The sequence below is a fragment of the Pseudorasbora parva genome, chromosome 4, assembly GCF_024679245.1.
Source record: "Pseudorasbora parva isolate DD20220531a chromosome 4, ASM2467924v1, whole genome shotgun sequence".
Classification (NCBI taxonomy): Eukaryota; Metazoa; Chordata; class Actinopteri; order Cypriniformes; family Gobionidae; genus Pseudorasbora; species Pseudorasbora parva.
In genome coordinates, this window is record NC_090175.1 from 14,871,186 (window position 1) to 14,886,507 (window position 15,322).

The window sequence follows — 15,322 nt, forward strand, 5'->3', positions numbered from 1 at the left end:
AAAACACCACGAATGACAAACATTTTGGGGCTTTATTTCTCAGAGGAAATGTTTTATTTCTCAGAGGTTAGTCTTTTGAAGTGCCTTTTCCATACAGATCTTAAATGGATTGTTTCAGGTTCAGTACAAGTTAAGCTCTTTCAAATTACTTTTCTCTGACTGTTGATCGCAGGCCTTCCTCTGGGCAAATCTGCGCACAGTTTGTGACATTGTTGAAACCTCTTCTCATGCTTTATAACAGACAAATGTTCAATTACTAGTCTGTCTGTTTCTCAAGAGAAAACTGGTTTTCATTTACATATTTTAATGCTAATGTTTTTAATATTGCATAAAAATGCTGGATAGAAACAAAATGTGAATTAAAAAATCCCCAAATGCACATAAAAACCTACATGCCATCTTAAAGTGGATTAACCTTGAATTTTCTATGAAGAAAGTTTGAGCCACTAAGACTATTTTAAAGAAATCTATTCTTTTATTCAGCAAGGATGCATTAAATTGATCCAAAGTGACAATTAAAAAAATTGAAAATGATGGACTGGCCCCCTCAAAGTCTGGACCTCAACCCGATCGAGCACATTTGGGGCGAGTTGGAAAATAAACTGGACAGATCTATTGTGCATTTAAAAGAAAGCCTTTGGCTTCAGTTGCAGAAGGCAGGAGATAACATTAGTGTTGAAGTTCTCAGAGGAAATATATTGACACTATGCCAGAGAGATGTGCTGCTCTGATTGCTGCAAAAGGTGGACATACAAAATATTACAGTTTAAAGGAGATAAAAATGGTACGATCCACTTCAACTGATATGTGATGCATGTTTCATGAACACAATGAAATGGCAAAAAAAGTAAATATTTTCAGATCTTTCAGGTGTTCTAATAATTTTGGCCACCACATACCTTAACCTTAACCTAAACCCCTGTAGTTACCTTATATTACGGTGAAGTATCCCTTTAAGTAATGTGAACAACTATGATTTGAGTGCAACTAACAACAGTGCAAGTTCATTTTTTGAGTGCAGTCTAGTCATGATTACCAGATCTAGATGAAGTAAGCACAGAAAGGCCAGATACAGAGCAGCTGTGTGGTGCTAGTACATGATCACACTCCCCATACTCCTCATTAAAGTAGCCAGTGTAATCCACATCTGGTAGCTGAGTGTTTTCTTTTTGCTTGGGTTTTAACCAAAAGGATCGCTTCAAACAGACGTGGTAGCTGATTCGAGTGATATTCCACGGCGGCTGGCGGCTCCACTGTCACTGCGCTTTCGTCATCGTGTAAAGCCTACTCCAAAGTTTCTGATTGGTGCCACGATTTCGACGGATTAGAAATGGGTTTAAATGAGCTCTTTGCCAGGCTACTTAAAGAGCAAATCTAAATTTGCCGGAAGTTGTCTGGGTTTTCCCAGGCTACTCATGGCCTTCCTCCGACTTTACACTTCTGCGACATAAGGCCGGTTTCACACTGCACGTGTTAGCAAAGCGTAAGCATGGCATCTTTTTTTTTTGGTGCCCATGTTAACAGATTAGAGCATTCACACCGCATGCAGAGGCAGCACGTCACAGGAGCAGAGCAAAAGCAGCAGTGCCCCAATCGTTTCGGCGCAGAGTCTATTTTCCTGCACTGCTCATGCTGAATTAAAGCCACAGTGGATTGTTCTTGATCAAAATTGACCTGATTAACATGAAACATAACACATTTCATCATGAAATCATGTAAAGTGTTCAGTAAAACTATCTGTTAAGGCATATCCTAACATTAAGGTTAATTATATCACACAAACTACCTATATACAGCATGTTATAAGCATATGTGCTTGGGACAGAGGGGAACACGGTCGCATTTGCAGCAGATATATGCTGCCCACCATAAATCAAACGAGACAGACAGGCGTTGGAGGAGAACACTGAACATGTCTGTATTTGCACTACATAAGCCGCGGTTCATCCCACTCTCCATAAGCACAGCTTCTGCGCTGCACCACACTGCTTGCGCGTTCAAGGCTACTTCGACTGCCGGGAAGAAGGTGCGCATCAAGGGTGCATTTCAACTCCTCTTCTGAAACTTAAAATTACAAACGGGACACCCTATGGTCTCGTGGACTTCACGCACACGATCATGCACACACGGCAACTCTTGTACTCTAAGTTCACAGTGCATATGCATTGTTCCATTTGGGATGGGGCCTGAAATTCTTAGTACCCTTGTTTTTTGTATTTTTTTGTATACACATGCATACACTATACACTAGAGCAGAAATGCAAACAACCTCTATTCTTAGACATTGGTTAAAACGGTAACACTTTACTTGAAGGGATGTGCATAAGATTGACATGACACCTTCATAATCATGACATAAGACGTCATGAATATGAAGGAGTTTTATGCATGTTTATGACAACTGTCATTAAGTGTCATTCGCTCAATTATGTAATTTTTAATGCAAAGATGACATTATGTGAGATGTCTTTGTTATGACAACTTGACATAAACCAATACATCATTGGTTGGTTTTGATGTTAACTGAGCCCATTATAATGTCATGATTTTATTTATTTTTTTCAGTGATACAAGTTTAATTTGTAATTAAAATGTCATTAAGTGTTAATATTTGAATTATTATTTTAGAACAGCATTATAAAATAAATTTTTCAGTTCATAAAGTTTCCTCCACCAGCTCCTACAGAAGGTCAGATAATAGACAATTTTAAATGTCTTAAAAATATGAATAGGCATTCAAGAAATAATTTGATTTTTAAGACCTATTCTCTCACAGAACACCACTGACTCTTACAAACACAAGGCATGAATTTATACACTAGTGACCAGCACCAATTAACTCAAAAAGGGGAAAACACGCACATAAATAATTACCATTACACAAAATAAACATATATAACAACATCATATAAACACATAAACAAACACCGAACAATAACACTTTAACACTAATTTATCTTCTGATTCTATAAAAGTAAGAGGAATGTTCTTTGGAGCCCCACCCCGGGCTGAACAAGGAATGGTTGCGGCTAGATCCTGGGCCGGAACAGTATATATAGGTCCAACGTTTCGGCCCGAACCCCTTTTGACGGTGCACCAGCTCACAGGACTCAGCCATAACAAACAGACGAACAAAGAAATGGTAAGATTAAACTCAAACTATTTGTTAAAGAGTGTTTGCAAAAGTTTAAATAAAGTATATTTAACCCAAAATGATGTTGTTGGGAGTTTTTTTTTTTTTTTTCTTACTGCAAACTAAATTTACATTAAATACCTGAATAAACTAACCTGACTAAGACTCGGCCAACGTCCGTCAAAGTGTACTCCAAACCAGTGGTGCCACCATAGACATAATATAGGTGTAAAAAATGTCTGTGGGTGCCACTCTATCATTGTGAGCTTAATTTTGAGATTATCTCTATTATCTCTCTGATGCCATAGTTCAGGTCAAGAAAAATATTCATGACAATGTTTTTAATAATTTGACAGAGTATTGACACTTAAGGGGGGGGGGGGGGGGGTGAAACACTCAGTTTCAGTCAATCTCATGTCAATCTTGAGTACCTATAGAGTAGTATTGCATCCTTCATATCTCCGTAAAGTCTTTAGTTTTATTATATTTATATAAAAGAAAGATAGGCTGTACTGAGTCTTTCCAGAAAAAAATGAGCGACTGGAGGCGTATAGTGTGGGCGGAGCTAAAGAGTGACGAGCGCGCAGCTGTTGCATTGAGGGCGTCTGAAACGTCATGCGGCTGACATCGTCATGCATGGAAAAGAAAACGTTACCCTAATAAACCATGGCTATCAATCAGATTCAATTAATACATATATGATCCAGAATCAGATACGGAGGATGAAATAAATTGAACGGGTGAAGCAGCAAAATCAGGACGTCCGTCTCTGTGGTATGTACTGTATTTAGTGGCCTGTCAACATTTGTGTGTGTTTACTCGTGGTATATGATGACATGATTTGGTTTATGGACTATTGTATGCGACTAAACCTTAGCAGTAGCAAGCAAAACGGTTGTGCACGTCATAGTGTATTAAAAAAAAAACAATGGAGTAGCACATTTGAATGAGGCACATTTGTAGCACATAGGTTTATGTTTGGGTGATTTTACAATAAACAAACTGACACCTATATTGGTCAGCTAAACAAATGTATTTAAACACACCATAGATTGCATGCTCCATTGATAAATTAACTATACACGATCATGTTGTTTACTGATGTTTATTTAAGCAACGGTAACCAACAACATAGACATTTGAAGCAGTTTTACTCACCGCCTGCTTCCAAAGCACGACCGTGAACCTTTATCGTTGGGGTACCGCTCCGTCAAAAACACACTTCTTTGGTAACATTGTTGATTTGGTGAAGTCCTGAGACAGCAGTGACCATGGAGATCCACTTTTGCGACACGCTTCTTGTCATTTCCCGGAATGCTGTGCTGAAGCGTTCAAGTCGCTTGATGTCACCCATAGGAATAAAGTGGAGCGCGGTCGAGTGGATCTTCACCTTGGGAGAGTGTTTATGGGCGTGCATTTCCTCTCTCGCTCTAGTCACGCGCGCGCACCCTTCCGGGAGAAGAGCCTGTACGGCCCATACAAGGACATTCCGCTCTGTCGACGTCAAGCAGATTCATACTCGAAAAAAACTCTCCGAAACTTGTGAGAAACCGGAAAGAGTATTTTTGACACAGAAATACTCCATCCAAAAGTCCAACTTAGTTTTTGAAACTTTGTCCATGTTTAGGATGGGAATCCAAGTCTTTAACAGTGTAAAAAGCTCAGTATGCATGAAACAGCATTTCACCCCCCCTTTAATGACATCTTAATGACAAATTCAACGTGTACCACTGTAGTTTACGTCAAAACATATATTCATGACACCGTTATAAAATAATTTGAGAGAGTATTGACACTTAATGACATGTTAATGACAAATTCAATTTATAAAAAAAAAATGATGACATTATAATGGCCTCATGACAGCCAACGTCAAAACCAACCACATGACAGTTTAATGTAATGTTAAACCATACAGCTAAGTAGTTTCTTAAGTTTGATAATTAATCTGCTATGTCATGTTTATGACAGGTTATGTTGTCTTGGTAATGTCAAGTTGTCATGACAAAGACACTGACAGGTTATGATGTATTGGTTTATGTCAAGTTGTCATATCAAAGACATTGCAAATAATGTCATATTTGCATCAAAAATGACATAACTGAGTGAATGACACCTAATGACAGTTGTCATAAACATGCATAAAACTTCTTCATATTCATGACATGTGTCATGTCATGATTATGAAGGTGTCATGTTAGTCTTATGCACACCCCTTCAAGTAAAGTGTTACCATCAAATGGACTTTTCCTGCTGAAAAGAAAAGCATCATCTCTAAAGGCTATGATCTGAATTTCTCCATCCTCCCTGATTCAGATGAAATGACAAAAAATCGCTGGCTCTAATCCAATGACCGCATCATGGGTCCTTCAAATCCTTATCCCTCGCTCACTTTGCCTCCATTTCCATCTCTCTCTCACCCAATCTCATATTTAACAACATGTCTACAGTCATCCTCTTAAGTAAGAAGTATGTTTTACACATTGGTAACAAAAAGGAACACACAGGAAGTTGTTGCTTCGCTTCATCCTGACTTTATTTACTCTGTATTGGACTGAATAATCAGAGAGGCCCATGTGACATGGAGAACACCTGAAGCTTCAGTGCGATCAGGACGACAAGCACAAGTTTAAAAGCAAACAGATGTTCTGTGTGTCACTCCATTCAGAGATGAAGACATGCTGTGAATGACAGTGATGGGAACATACGCTCAATTTTCACACCCCCGCAACAGCTTTCTCTGCCAAAGACTTCGGACGACAATTGCACGTCTACCGGCTTTAGACCTGTCGTGTCTTGCGGCAGAGACATCCTCCCTTGACAGCTAGAGAAGATTTTGAAAATCACAATGGTTTCTGTTTGTTGCTGTTGTCATGGCAAAATTTCTATCACAAAAGAGTAAAGGCATGCCTACGTGACTTGGAGCGGTGGGTCTCAATTAGTGGGTCACAGGTCTAATAAGGTCAAAAACAGCACAAACAGGGGGCAAAAATTATAACAACACTTAAAGCTACACTGTGTAACTTTTTTAGTTTATTCTTAGCTAAAAACACTTAGTTCTTTCAAAAATATATGTGCTCATTGGTGTATATTTACTTCTTTCAAGTAATAAAGTATTCTTGTAAGTTTATAATATGCCATTGAAAATACATACGGGTGAGGGGTTCGAATGCCGGTCGCCATGTTGCCCCTCCATCTTGAAAGTACATTAGCCAAAGAGGGACATACCCATAAATTCAAGCTTCGCCTTTCACGTTATAACACTCGATGGCACCGTGTGGAATGTGAAGAGGAGGATTGCCATGTTAATCTTGGACTAAATCGGCCACCGTAGGAGTTAAAACGAAATCAGAATTGAGAGGAACAGAAACTATTATTATTTCTATGGCAATTGAGAGATGGCCACATACTATACTATCAATAAAACCTAAAGCCTAGTTCACACTGCCCGATTTTTGCCCCGGTTTTGAGTCGCCGAAAGGTTTTGCAAAATCGCAGACAACAGCCCGAGATCATAGGCAAATCGGTGCTCGTGCACGCGAGTGACAGTCACGCAGTGTGAATAATCAAAGACGTGATCAGAGAGAATCGCCGAGGAGTCGACGACGCCGGTGAGATATTTGGCATGCTAAATATCTGGACCTGTCGGCGATTGAAACTCCTGCTGTGTGAACTGCGTTCTGACTGAAAATTACATCGGCGATGACCGACAGCCAATGAAAGAGGTTCAGGGAGGAGTTATAGAGCAGAATATCAGTATTTTAATAGATATATTTACAATTTTATCAAAAAGAAACAAAGCTCAAACATTTGCACATCCAGCCCCAGCTGCAGCACATTACAAAATTATTTATTTACCTCAAACTCTCTTTCCAGAACACAATCCTGCCTTCCTCTGTCTCTCCAACAATTTCCTCCACCATAATCTTTTTTTTTTTCTCCACAAATCAGCGCACATACAATTTGAAGCAAACTTTGTGCAGTTTATCATTTTTTATAACAATTCCAAGTCTCGCGCGAGAACTCTGGTATGATGCACGTGTGATCTCGCGTTGCTTACTTGTCACTTTGCACGTGTAGTTTGCGCACCGGAGAGAAAGAGTTGTCGGCGATTTTTCCTCTTGTTCAGTCAAGCAGTGTGAACTCCTCTGTCGCCAAACCATCGTGCAGTGTGAACACAGCAGTGACTGAATGATACCCCAGATAGTCATGCAGTGTGAAAAGAGCAGTGACCTGACAAGTTTGAAAATCGTGCAGTCTGAACTAGGCTAAAGTTGTATTTTACAATGAATATTAATTTTATGCTTCAGCTTATACAAATATCTTGGGACAGGATAAGTACAAATCGCTTCCAGTTAACTAGGGTCAGCCTTGTACATATGTTACTGTATGTGAGCAGATCTTACTTTGTCAGAGGTTAATCATTAAACCAGCCACGAGTGACTTTTGGAAAACAGTTTGGAGATCAAGGAAATTCTGATGATAATATAGTCAGTCAACACAAAGCAATTTTCCTCAGGTATCTCTCCCAAGATGGTTTCCATAAGATGTTAGAAAGTGGCTGGGGCATTTTTAAGTCTAAACGGCATTGCATTAAATTGAAATAGTCCTGTTGGGGTAGTAAAGGCTGTCTTGGCTTTACTGGAAGCATCTATAGTCACTTGCCAACACCCACCCCTATTAAGATCGAGAGTAGAAAAAAAAGACCACCCCCGAAAGGGATTACTTCAATAGATTTGGCAGAGGGTAGACGTCACTTTCTGTTATGCCGTTCTATTTGGTTTTGTCAATGCAAAATCTAAGGCGTCCATCTTTCTTTGGCACGAGGACTACAGGGGAGGCCCATCCAGACTGTGATGGCTCCAGAAAACCTGCGTCTGCAGACTCCAGGTATTTTTATTTAAAACAGCCAAAGAAATCCATTACAGTGTGAAATGTAATTGTGCACATTACAGTCATTCATCCTCACCCGTGACCCTAACACAGTGTGACCTAAAGCAACAGAAAGCATAAATAGAATGCCTGACAACCAGTTAAAAAATGTAAATGTTAAAACCTGTTCAATTACACGTTTAAGTAAATTTGCATCTGTTTTACTTTTATGCAAGAACGTTTTGGCTATACACAAAAATTTGGGGGTTGGTACAATTTTTTTATGTTTTGAAAAAATATATATTTAGCTTAATAAAGAAGCCTTCATTTGATCAAAAACTGCAAGAACGGAAATATTATGAAATATTACAATTTAAAATAGTTTTATATTTTAACAGTTTTTAAAATGCATTTTTATTAATATTAAAATATTAATAAAATGCAAATTTATTATTATTATCAATGTTGACAACAGCTACTTAAAGGGATAGTTCACCTATAAAAGTAAAAATTCTCCCATCATTTACTCACCCTCAAGTTCCAAACCTGTAAATGTTTCTGTCTTCTGTTGAACACAAAGGAAGATACACTGAAGAATGTTGGGAACCAGACAGTTGATGGTAGCCATTGACTGCTATGGAAGTTAACAGCAACTGTGAACTGTCTGGATCCAACTGTGTTTTAAAGTTCAACAAAATAAAGAAACTCCTACAGGTTGGAACAACTTGTAAGTGAGTAAATGATAACAGAATTGTCATTTATGGGTGAACTATCCTTTTAATATAAATGTTCTTTGAAAATTTACATTGATCTAATTACATAAAATTTTACTACAATGTTCATAAGTGCAACTTGTAATATTGTACTATACCCCTGTCAACTGTCCCTGACTTTGAAAACTACAAAATCACCTTGAAGAAACTAGATCTTAATTATTTCAAGGGATCCCCCACTAAATACCAGAAGTTCTGAACATGTCCATGACACTTAAATGTAGTTTACAGCAGTGTGTACTAAACAGGATAGTCAGTGCAAGCAGCAAAAGAGAGTTCAAAGCTGGTCTAAGGAGCTTGAAATAAAGCAGCACTGAAAGAAGTGCTCACGCATGAGCTTTGGAAATTAGAGGTTATGACCTTTCTCTGAGTTCTGGAACTACTGCAATACAAAATAACACCTTCCTTTCCATTTTGCCCAAATTAAAACTCAGCTTGGAAAAGTCAATTGAACTCTGCAGCACCTGATTCGAAAGTTTCACTGACCTTACGACTCATCTGTGATATGATGCATATAGTGTTAAATTACATTATCAGTAGGGCATAATAAACCCCATAATAAAGGCAAAGCAGCCTTTCCTTTCTTACCACAGTGAGTCATTGGGCCATTTCTTGCAGTCACTATGCATGAATAAATAGCTGACCGCTAATCGCCAGTCCAGATTTGCCTGCACGAATATTAAATGACATGATATGCTCTGTGCCTCTTTTATTATTGCACTGCCTCAATGCAAATAATGCGACAATTAGAGTGTTTCTCTGTGAAAAACATCGCCTGTTCTTTGTTTGCTGTAAAGTGGTGCATTGTGAATACTTCAAGATCTATAATGGGTATTATATTGAAAATGGAGCCTGTCTCGCATCCTTTCTAAATCACAAGTGTCCTCCGTCTACAGAAGTGCAGCATTGTCTTGACTGCAATGGCTTTTTGCTATTGTGTCCTAAACGGTGCTATATTGTACACGCTGTCACAATTTTCACTGCAAACAGCTACAAAACAATACAACAATGCCCTTCTGTCTAACAGCTGTGGTGGGGCTGCTTTAAAAGACATCAAATGCAGCTCAAGACACACACACAGCACTCAAGCCAATACACAGAGATGTGCCTGAGCGACTTCATAATTACACAATGAGTTATAGGGGTGTTGTAAAACAGAGAGCTTTAACCCAATTATCACTGAACCCCAATGTTCCTTCCTGAATGCGCACATTTCCACACAGAGAATGTGTGCATGAAAAGCTCAAATCAGGAGTCCATTGACAATCAGAGTCCTTTGTGTGAAACTGTGCATAGAAATACACTATTCTGATGAACTTGTGCATTCTAACAGTTGTTAATTGTGAAACCAAACCGAATTTGTCAAAATAAGCACGTTACCACAAGCAATTATTTTGTTCAGTTTAACACGTTAAAATATTTATGTATTTATCCATCCTTTGGCTAGCATTACATTATATGATCAAGCTCTTATTCATGCAAATGATTTTAAACCACTTAAGCATGACAAGACAAAAAGAGAATGCGCTGTCTGTGATTGACAGACACACACACACACACACGATGCACAGAAAGATGCGCACCAGTATCGTGTGCACCGATAGTGTGCCTGTTCTCTTTCACGATTGAGCAAACAATAACACGCAATTATGCCAAAATGCCCGTTTTGTCGGGTATTCTCATACGAGAAGTCTTAAATTAGTTAAATCACGCTTTAAATGAGCATTAAGAGTTGTGAGAAAATGAGATGTGCGTGGCAGCGCGTCAGATCCATGTCATGTTTGGCAGCAGTTTTTAAGTTGCTTCTACATTAAGTAGAGTTACTGTAAAATTATTACAATATAAAAATATTCAAAACTCCAATGTTTTGACAATGTCCAATGACAGCACTAATATACTGTGTGTGTGTGTGTGTGTGTGTGTGTGTGTGTGCGTGCGTGCGTGCGTGCGTGCGTGTGTATATATATATATATGCGCCTCGCGTTTTTGAACCTGAAAAACGCGTTCTGTGTGATCAAGGCCTAAAAAGGCTCTATAATGACAAGAAAGAACCCTTTTGGCACTTAAAAAGGGTTCCATATAGAACCTTTTAGGGGTTCCAAATACGAAGCTCCGATAGAACCTTTTAAAGTTGAACAAGTTCTTTGAAAAACATCTGTGACCTTTGAAACATGTCTAGTCTTCATGCTCTGTTGAGTATGGTTTCAATAATGGTAAAATGGACTGCATTTATATAGCGCTTTTAACAGACCTATGGCCATCCAAAGCGCTTTCCATATCGCCTCGCATTCACCCATTCATACACTCATTCATACACCAACGGCGATGTCAGCCATGTAAGGCACCATCCAGCTCGTCGGGAGCAGCTGGGGCTAGGTGTCTTGCTCATGGACACCTCGACACATGGTCAAGTGGAACCGGGGTTTGAACCACCAACCTTGTATATTGTAGACAATCTACATGAACCACTGAGCCAATAAACATATATGTAATAATAAACATACATTTGCATAAAGCATGCATATTTTTCCATACCCATAGTTGATTAGTTGATTAAAAACTTGAAACATTGATTAAAGATACATTTACAATGGATCCAAATGTGTGGTTAAGTTGCGATTAATCACAAGTTAAATCATGACAATTATGTGATTGATCGCCATTAAATATTTTAATCGATTAACAGCCCTAATTATAAAACAAACAAATATTTCAATGAAAACTTTAACTGAAAATTGTACAAAACCCAGAAAAAACAAGCAGCAACAATGCAACGAGCAAAGATGCTCTTCTTATTTTGTACATACTGTATATTTACTGTATAAAACTAAACTACATGGCTCTAGTACAGACAGCTAAAATTCAGTGCAAATATAGTGGATTTTGTACTGAGTTTAAGAAGAAAAAGTGAACACATGATTTGATATGATCTGATACCTAAAAACGGTTGCTTGGTCCTTAGATTGTGAACCAGTCCGTTAAGCTTCATTTGATACAGTCAGTGAAAAGAACCTTTTTAAACTGGCTGTCTGTCTGATGTTAATGGCATTTTGAAAGCCCATTTTATCATTTCCACTGCATCTGAGCTCAAGATCCGAAGTGAGAAAAAAAAAAAAACTCTTAACACCATCAAACTGAACATCACAGTCCATGTCTACCCATCTCGTAATGGTGAAAGTAAAGTGGGCATCTATTCCTAGAACATTTTGTCTGTCTCCTTCAGACGAACTGAGAACTTTTGTCTTATTTACTTATTTTATTTTTTTCAGTTCTATAACATCTCTGATTAGTTGCTTTGGCACCACTATCATAATCCTCAAACAAATCAAATCAATTATAAATCCCAAATAAAAAAAGCGAGACAGTATAAAACGTTACCCTAGTCAGGCCGACAGCACCTCTCTCCAGCTCTCCATTCATAACCTAATCAGAGATTCCAAGTGCATTTATGTAAACAAATGTTGCTCCCTCAAGAAGCTCTGCTCGAGCACCTGCTACATCTGAGCAATCACATTTGTTTCTAGTCTGAGCAATGAACAGCACGGATCACTTCATTACAGATAATGGAGGGCCCTCTGAATACTAGACACCGTACACAAGGACAAAAAGAGGGAAATGACTGTGCTTCATGTTAGTCCAAGACTGTACTGTAAATAAAGCATGACTAAACATAAATAATAGACTCTGCTTGTTGTGTATTTTTGAATTAAATAGCAGAAAGGTGACAATAACATACATTAAAAAAAATGGGTCTCTCTCTCTCAGTTCACGTTACATTAAAAAATGTACTCGAGTCAAAATTAATAGCTATCACCCAAGAAAGAATATGCAGAGTTTTTCATAGTTTTGGTGAAAATCTGAAGAATTATGTGGATTTTAGTATGGTAAAAGTAGAGAGTGCTTTACTGTTATTAGGAGCTGAAAGCATAATCAAATTAGTCAAAATATGTAATAATGGAACAAGCAAGGCACAGAGGATGTGTAAAACTAATGGTCGACATTCTGCAAAAGCCCTACAGGCACAGAAAAGAAAAAAGAAAAAAAAAATCATTTTTTTAGTCCAATTTGTTTTTGTTAAGTTAGATAAATGCCAGATAAACATTAAGTCTTCTATGTAACTTGAGAAAAACTCTTTTTTTTACATTACCATACATTACCATTCAAAAGTTTGGGTTATTAAGAAGGGTTGATTTAACGTCTTAGCAAACATTTTATTAAACAGTCGTATTGAGAAATATTATCACAACTGTCAGGCATAGCATTGACCACTGACAGAAGTAGTAAATAACACTGATTGTCTCTTCATTACAGCACCTGTTTGTGGGTGGGATATATAAGGTAGCAAGTGAAAAAAACATTCTCAAAGTTGATATGTTAGAAACAGGAAAATCGGCAAGTGTAAGCGTAATTTGAGCTAGTTTAAAAAAAAGGGTGCTCTGACCCAGTCGTCTAGCCAAATTGTGATGACTAGACGACTGGGTCAGAGCATCTCCAAAACTGCAGCTCTTGTGGGGTGTTCCCGGTCTGCAGTCGTCAGTATCTATCAAAAGTGGACCAAGGAAGGAACAGCGATGAACCGGCGACAGGGTCATAGATGGCCAAGGATCATTGATGCACGTGGGAAGCAAAGGCTGGCCCGTGTGGTCCAATCAAACAGACAAGCTACAGTAGATTAAATTGCTCAAGAAGTTAATGCTGGTTCTGATAGAAAGGTGTTAGCATGGGGTTGCATAGCCGCAGACCAGTCAGAGTGCCTATGCTGACCCCTGTCTACTGCCAAAAATGGCAACAGTGGGCACGGCACATGAGCATTCGAACTGGACCATTGAGAAATGGAAGAAGGTGGCTCGTTCTGATGAATCAAGTTTTCTTTTACATCACGTGGATGGCGTGGATGGTACGTATGGCACCAGGATGCACTAAGGGAAGAAGGCAAGCCAGCGGAGGAAGTGTAATGCGTTGGGCAATGTTCTGCTGGGAATCCTTGGGTTCTGCTATCCATGTGGATGTTACTTTGACACGTTCCACCTACCTAAGCAATGTTGCAGACAATATACTCCCTTTCATGGAAACAGTATTCCCTGGTGGCTCTGGCCCTTTTGAGCAGAATAATGCACCCTGACACAAAGCAAATATGGTTCAGGGATGATTTGAGGAGCACAACAATGAGTTTGAGTTGTTGCCTTGGCCTCCAAATTTCCCAGATCTCAATCCAATCGAGCATCTGTGGGATGTGCTAAACAAAGTCCGATCCATGGAGTGTCACATATCCAGTCTCCTGTGTTTTCCTCATGTTCTTCCTGGTTTCTGTTTGGTCACATGTTTCTTTGTTCTACCCTGCGTCCCAATTCGCATACTATCCATCCTAAATAGTATTCGAAAATAGAATTAGTATGTCCCAAATCGTAGTATGTTGAAAAGAGTATTCCAAAGATTCCCGGATGGTTTACTATTTCCGGTCCGAATTTGTAGTACGGATCGATGTGCACTCTAACGGCTGATATTGCCCACAACCCACTGCGAGTTGGACGAGGATTCGATTGGAACTACAAACGCGGATAAAAAGCGTTAAAAAACTACAAACATGACGGATGTGCGAGTTCGATGGTTAAGTAGAAAAGTTTAGATAAAGGGGTTTGAGTGACCAACTATCAATATTTAACCTGACAAAAATATATTTATTCAGTGTTGTCCACATTACATTTCACCTGCAGCAGCATTGTGAACTTTTTTAATGACACGTTTGGCCATTAACTTTTAAATGCATCATTATATTTAAACTGTAAACACATAAGGAGAGTCTCTGACCCACAAAGACCCACACATGGCAGATCAACAAGCGGCTACATTTCTCTCCGATACGGTAGGAGATTAAATTGAATGGGGAGGATTTGAACTGTGATGAATCTGACGATGATTGACAGGGCAGATAAACGGTGACGGGATGCACGTAACTAAGCGACAGAGTCCGTTAAAGATGGCGAAGTAGTATGTCCCGAAGCTTGCATACTTTTCTGCTACACATTCAAAAGTATATACCTTTTCTTCACAAAAAGAGTGCATACTTTTAGGACGTAGTATAAGTAGGCGAATTGGGATGCAGCACTAGTTTTCCCACCACTGTCAGTCCCAGCGTGTTGTCAGCTGTGTCTCATCATCTGGGTCACCTGTTATCCCTTGTTAGTCTTTCATCAGTGCCTGTATTTAAGTTCCTAGTTTTCACTCTGTCTTTGTTCCGATCTTGATGTTAACACCTTAGATGTCCGTCTGTGGTTCTTATGTTTTAAGGAAGTGTTAGATGTTTCTTGTAAAGACAAGTTTTTGAGAATAAAGATCTTTTGAGTTTTTGGAAGTCTTGGAACCTTCTTCAGATATACATCTACACGTAACATGGAGGCTCCAGCTAGCAACTATTAAAGGATTAAATTAAAGGATCTGCTGCTAACATCTCAGTGTAGTCTACATGTACAAGCTTGATGATGACTGCTGAAAATAAGTTTACTATTAAAAAGAAAAGATGAACATTAGTTCACAAATAATATAT

General features: G+C 38.7%; 1 protein-coding gene across 1 annotated transcript in view; it reads right to left on the reverse strand.

The window, feature by feature from the left end:
* cfap58 (cilia and flagella associated protein 58) overlaps window positions 1-15,322 on the reverse strand; it is a 145,928-nt gene that overhangs the window by 34,839 nt on the left and 95,767 nt on the right. The gene's annotated exons all lie outside the window — the stretch shown is intronic.